We start from the raw sequence: 6731 nt of genomic DNA on the forward strand, positions 1-6731 counted from the left end.
CTTACTAAATTCTAGAGAGAGAGAGAGCTCCTAGGGTTGGAGCGTGCCCCCTATTCTTACTAATAAGAGAAAAATATTTAGAGAGAGAAGAGATATATTATGGTGTAGAGATTTATGGGTATAGGGTCCTCTATTTATAGTGCAAAAATAAGATTAGGATTTTTTAGGGTTTTCCATAGCTTGTCTATTATTGTGAGATTGAATATGCACAATTGATCTTGAGTAACTCATGGAGTGATAGATTTGCGCCATCTATTCCATAAATAGTCAATCAAGATCATATGAAAGGTGCTTGAGCATTTATCCCCCATTTTCAAAACCAGTTCTCCATAAATAGAAATAAAACAAATTAATTCAATCATAATATTGTGCTTACCAAAAATATACGCAAGCCTCCTCATGCTTTCCAAAAATCCATTCAAAGCTTCCTCAAGGCAAAGGCTTTCTAAAACATTAAAAAGTTTTGTCTTCAAGCCAAACCTTGATCTAACAAAATAAAGAAAGTCCTAAGAGTGGGGCGTGCCACCCAAAATGGCACTCATGAGGTCCACCCACAAGGCAATGGTGGGCCCATACAGTTTATTGGGCCTCCTATGCAATAATTAAATTAATTAAAATATTATATGATCTTTAGAAATTTATAAAACTCAATTAAATAATTAAATCAATTTCAAATCAATATATTGCTTTTTATAAATCCAAATTTAATAAATAAAATATCCAGAGATCTAGAAAAAATCAAATAACAATTCTAAAAATTGTATATCATTAAAACAAACATAATTAAATTTATTAAATGAAAAAATGATCCATATGGTCTAAAAATTAAATAAATAAACACTAGGGCACTTCACCTTCAACTGTGAACTACGATCTGCACTTGCTCTCTCAAATCGACCAAATGTTGCCCCAGACCCATAGTCCATGCAGGAGCTCATTAGTGGGTCACCAAAGTCTAACAAATGGGAGATGGGTCATAATCTCAATTTGGAGATTTTAAATTCTCTACTAGAGACGTACCAAAGTCACCTAGACTTGATACGACGACATCTCATATAACACATTTGGGTATCTGTTGCATATGCATAAAATTTACCCTAAAAGGTGGTTCGTTTTCTCGAAATGACTATCATATATAAATGTCGAGTGATGACACATGGATGCAGCTTTGGCCCCCGTCTCTAAAAGCCACCATCACACACAAGGGGCGACACAGTCTCTCGGCTCACTCATCCAAGCATACTCATACCTCATCTGACATATTAAAACCCTTATCAAATAGTTTTCTATGCCTATATAACATAAATTTTTCCCAACTGATTGACTTAGTTTGTAAAGCTGACTTCGGTATCAGCAAATGTTATTTTATTAGCATGATCCACGAAGGACCACACTCCCACTGAGTTCATATTCTATTATATCAAAATGTTCATCATAAGCACTCATAAGGCCTTTAATGGCTACATTCACCCAAGAATTTGGGCATCAAAACAAGTTGTTCTAGTAAAAAATTTTAGGTGGGCTCTAATTTGATTGCTTAGAGCCTCGGCTCTATATAAACTTTTTCGTTATTTTATTAGATATTTGGTACGTATCTTATATTATAAATAATGTTAGTTAATTATTGGGAAAATTACTAAAACCCCTCTTGATTCAACTTTGTATACATACTCCCCCAATTACTTCTTAAATCATAACTTTTACCCAAAACTAGATCGAGCTTTTATAACAAAGACCCCCAAGTCAAAAAGTCATAGGTGTAACGACAAAAATACTCCTTCTCGTATACCTTAACATCACATTACTATTGGCCGTCGAATCACCAAATATGGTACGACACATATTTTAGTCATACTGAAACCCAAATCCCCGATTCGTTAATCGAAATAAATGCCGGACTGCCATTGCAAAAATGTCGTGCCATTTTAAAAAAGTGTTCGACGGCAACTAAGAACTAACTGATCGCATTGCCAAATTGCTAGATCAGAGAGTGGATCCAAAAAAAAGACGGTTTGACTGCCGCCATTGAAAACTGCCGGACCGTACTAGCATATAAAAAGGGGCGTGGACCGCGTCTTTTGACTAGGGTAACGCTATTCAAAACAGTAAGGGATCTAAAAAGTAGTTGAATAAAGGTCGTCTAAAATGTTACATCTTGGAAGGTATGTATAAATATTCCTTAATTATTTAACTGTTTTAGGTGATATCCGATAAAGTTAGGGACCAAAAATTTTATGAGAAAACTCCTAATGATTTAGTGGGAATCTCTATTTAAGAAGTCAACCCGTCTGATAAGCATGGCTTACTCATGATGTATAAGCCTTGACATCCCTTAAAGATCAAATCAAGTGCAAATCATCTAAATCTTTCACCATAGGCTTATCATACCTCAACATAATTTTCAGGATAGTTGATTTGGACCTATAGTCAAGCCCTGTAGGCATTCCTTGGCAACGGTGGATTAAATAATATATCAAATGATACCCAAACTTAAAGACATTTGAATGGTAGGCTTATAATTCCTCAAAATGAAGATTTCGAGTTTCTCCTTATTCCGATAGCACTTAACAGGGTCTCTGTCCGTGTTCGACAAATCGAATTGGCCAACGGCGGGTTCCAAGTAATCAGTAAACTGGCCTGATTGGGCAGATCTTTGCAGGTCGAAAAAGTGTTAAAAAAATAAAAAAATACAAAAAATTATAAAAAGTATATGGAAAGCATGACTAAACAAAACACATTCAAATGAAGATGAAAATTAGTGAAACAGATAGATTTTCAAAAGTCGATTTATATCTAAAGGTATTTTTGAAATTTTTAAAAAAGAGAAAATGTAAAAATAATTATTCATGGCCAAATTGCTGTCCAATCTTTTCCAAAATGTTAAAAAAAAAATAAAAAATTAAAATAAAAAAATAAAAAGAAAACATTACAGATGAATCTCTTATTTTTTGGGATTTAACACAAGTTTTCAAATTTTTTTTAAATACTTGGGAAGACCACCAAAACCGGCCAAAACCCAATTGGCCAGTGTCCAATTCCAGTTTAACCAACGGGTTCTGAGTTGGACCGGCCGAGTTTGCAAACACTGGTCTCTATGATGAATGGCGGCCAGGGCCCTTTGTGAACATGCTTGACCAACAATGCTTCATGACCAGCTTTGGGGGACAACTGACCCCCAAAGAATGTCCAGTAGGTCATTATGTGGACCATGGGATGATTGTGGGAGGTCTACTGAGAGGGTGGTCGATGAGGTCCTCGATGGGCATACTAGGTATTCCTACATCTAGGTCTCCCATGCTGATCCCTTCATTCCACTTGGGTGGGTGGGTAATCTATGAGGTATGGTGATCGCTCGAGGAGGTCTTCTTGGCGTGGCTAGACTGTATCAATATTCAGAAAGATGTGTGTGCTTGGGCCTAGTACCCCTCGGTCTTCCAAAATTAGAGTGATGTGTCCCCTTGTGGCTTTGTATTTTCTGCCGCTATAGGAGCGGCCGTATCTATCTCTACATTTAAACATGCATCATTGCTCGAAAGAGGATTTGTAAAGACGCCTACTTCCTTGCTAAGCATGGTAGTAAATTGAGCTTTGTCTTTGATGTACATGACACCTTTGTGTATGGGTTCTTGGATTGTTGCCTAAGGCAGAGTTCATTGGCATCTTAGGTGTGTTTTTTATGTCATTCACACTAGTTTAACTTATCCTCGATCTCGAGTGCAGGAGCCATCACTATAAGCGATTGAACCTACGTCTGAATAATTTGTGGAGAATCTTTCCTGGTGTTCCTCTAAGGGAGTCAATTCCTTGGACTAGATGTGTCGTACATGTCAAGAATAGGTGTAATCTTTGCCCTTGTCCTAAGGCAATGTTGGTTGAGATCCCAGTCTGGATTGAGCTCTTGGTTTGTTAATTATAATTTGATTAACCTCATTGTTAGGTGATACCTTTTTTTTCTTTTGTATTTTTGTGAGGTTTGGGATGGTGCTTGACTTTTTATAGGTCAAGCATTAGCCCATTTCACTTTCACTCTTGCGAGACTCTTTTAGCATCCAGTCAATTGAAAGGGTATTCCACCATGAATGAAGAAGAATTTATGCTGAGAGGTTCAAATATTAAACCAATATTTACAGGCATGGTGAGTGGGAACCCAATGAACAATGAGGCAGCATTTCTATATTCTAAATCTCTTTATACATCCATAAATGACTCGGTGTTTTTTTGCCTTACAGCAGTGGGTTCCGCCAATGAAATTGGTTGTGGCATGCTCTCGTGATAATGGGTAAGGAATTGGTGGAACATCTCATCGAATGTTGCTCAAGTGTTTTCCAGCATGAAGTCTTTGTGCTATGTCAGGGTCGTCCCTTCCAATATGTGCATGAACATAGCCTTGAGGTGGTTTGGTTTGTTGTGTAGTTTATGCACAATCAGAAGGTGACTTCGTGACATGAAAGCCAGGGTCGTCTTTCTTTAAACAACGAAATCTGAAGGTGGGAAGGATGGATCCCTGGTGGGAGATCCTTGAATTTTCCGAGGGTTTCTTCCATATAACATTTGTAGGGTTCAAAGTCATACACCCCATCCTGGTTAAGGAGTGTCTTGATGGACCCCTCTATGTTCCACAATTGAGCCGGGTCTATAGGGACCGAGTGAGTGGTCAAGTTGCTTCCTTCTGTGGAATGGTTGATAGGTGGGTAGGCTTGGGCCTCCTATAGGTCGAGGGCAGTAGGTTGGAAGTGGCAGTTGATGAGCCATGGTTGACTGTTGGTTGATGTGAGGAGACTGATAAGGTTAGTTGGTTTGTTGGCTTATATTGGCCGTGTCAATGATTGGCTCATAGAATGACTATGACTACATGGTGTAGATGGGCCTGGAAGCTCAACCTAGGTCTAATGTTATACATATGGCTTGAAGGAGTGAGTTTACCAAAGGTTCAGCGGGGTGGCCTCCCTCGACTGGAGTATTGGTTGGAGGTGGAGGTGGATGGCCTCCATGAATCAATGGTTGGCTAGACTTGCTGCTAGAGGCTCTACTTGGGATCATACTCCTAGTAGGAGGTTCCAGGTTTGGTGGGTTAAGTTACTTGGTCATCAGGGTTCCCCTAGTTTGACCAGTTTGAGGTTAACTACGGGTTAGACCTCTACCGTGGCTTGACCACAACGATGAAGTTGAGGTATGATACCCAGATCTTTCTAATCTAATCCATTGACCATACAAGGTTCTTCGAGCCCTGCAAAATTGATGGTCTGTGCTTCAAAATTGGTGATCGTGGGGAGTACCAAGGAGCATAGGAATAATCCCCACCTGATTGACAGTTTGATTTCTTAGACCTAAACCAGAACAAGGCTGCAGCCTCAGGGCCTGAGCCTGACCCCATCCTAGCTTGGTCTTGGCACATGATTTGTGACTAACTAAGCAATGAACCGAATGGAATACTTAAAAGTTGACCTAATTCAGGTTGTGTAAGGTCAATGGTCGGGGTAGTTAAAAAGATGGTTGTAGTATCGATATGCTCTTGTTAGGAACCAGCCGACCCCTATGGGCATCAAAGAGGTCCTAATCGAAATGGGTTGCTCCTAGAGGCTAGAAATAAGTAGAAGGATGCTCCCTTTAATGGCACATCCTCCTAACTGTCCTTCTAGGAGTTAGGTTCCTTTCTTGACTTCACCGCTGGTTTCGAGGTTTTCGAAAAATGTGAAAATTTTTGTTTGTGCTAAGTGTGTGGCAATATGTAATAGAGCACATGTAATACGTAAGGGCATTGTATTCGTCAAGCAACTACACATCCAAAAGGGAAATCAGAGCATTAAGCATGATCCATGACAGGTGCTATGCACCTCGAGTCAATTGTGACTCGCTAGGAGATGCAGTTTGAGTGAGGGGTATTGTTGACCTCAAAAGGTTCTAACTCTTTTTTTGATAATTTTACTATTTTTTTAGTATGTGGAGAAAATTCTCAATTTCCTAAAAGATTTCCCAGGAAGTAAAGCGAGTGTGACATGATTAGCATCACTAGCAACACATTTCACATCGGAGATGACATGTAATGCATCTTGCAAGACTGCACCTGTGTTGCAGTATTTTATCTTTTGAGAAAAATTTCAATGAAGTGCGGAAAGATCGATGCAGAATGCGTTGTGCATGACGCAAATCCATTGCTATGGCCCCAAGCTTTGTTTCTCTGATTGACTCCAAAATGCTAAACTCACCTCTGAAACAGAAATTGAGGGTTGTTTTTAACCGGTTTTGGCGACGCAGTCGCTTGACGGGCTGCACAATGGGCACCAAGCTGTTTACACCCAAATTCGAGACTAAAAGGAGCAGATCTTCCTATGCCTTTGTTTGTGTTAAAATGAAAAACATCATAAACTCTGAGAGAGAGGTTCCTTTATATTTTGGACAATAAAAAATTGGCCTTTCGGCCTTTTAGTGGTCCATCTTGCTAGAGGCTGTGGGTCCAAGAGAAGGGCAGTATCTTGCTACTTGTTTTCCCACATCCTCCAATGGCCATGGAGGATCAATTTGGTCACAGTTTTGGGGTTTTGAAAGTTTTAAGGATTAAATGACCCATTTTTAATATTTATTTTATTATTTTAACTGGGGTAATTATGATATTTTAATGGTGATTAGGGGCCTAATCTAGGCCAAAAACTCGTAATTTGGGAGATTTGGGGGTCTAGGGTAATTTGAAAAGAGTTTTAAGTGTTTGTTGGCTTAATTAGGCATGTTTTAAG

This window comes from Amborella trichopoda, chromosome 10 (assembly GCF_054954075.1).
Source record: "Amborella trichopoda isolate Santa Cruz 75 chromosome 10, AtrichopodaSantaCruz75HAP2 v2.0, whole genome shotgun sequence".
Lineage (NCBI taxonomy): Eukaryota > Viridiplantae > Streptophyta > Magnoliopsida > Amborellales > Amborellaceae > Amborella > Amborella trichopoda.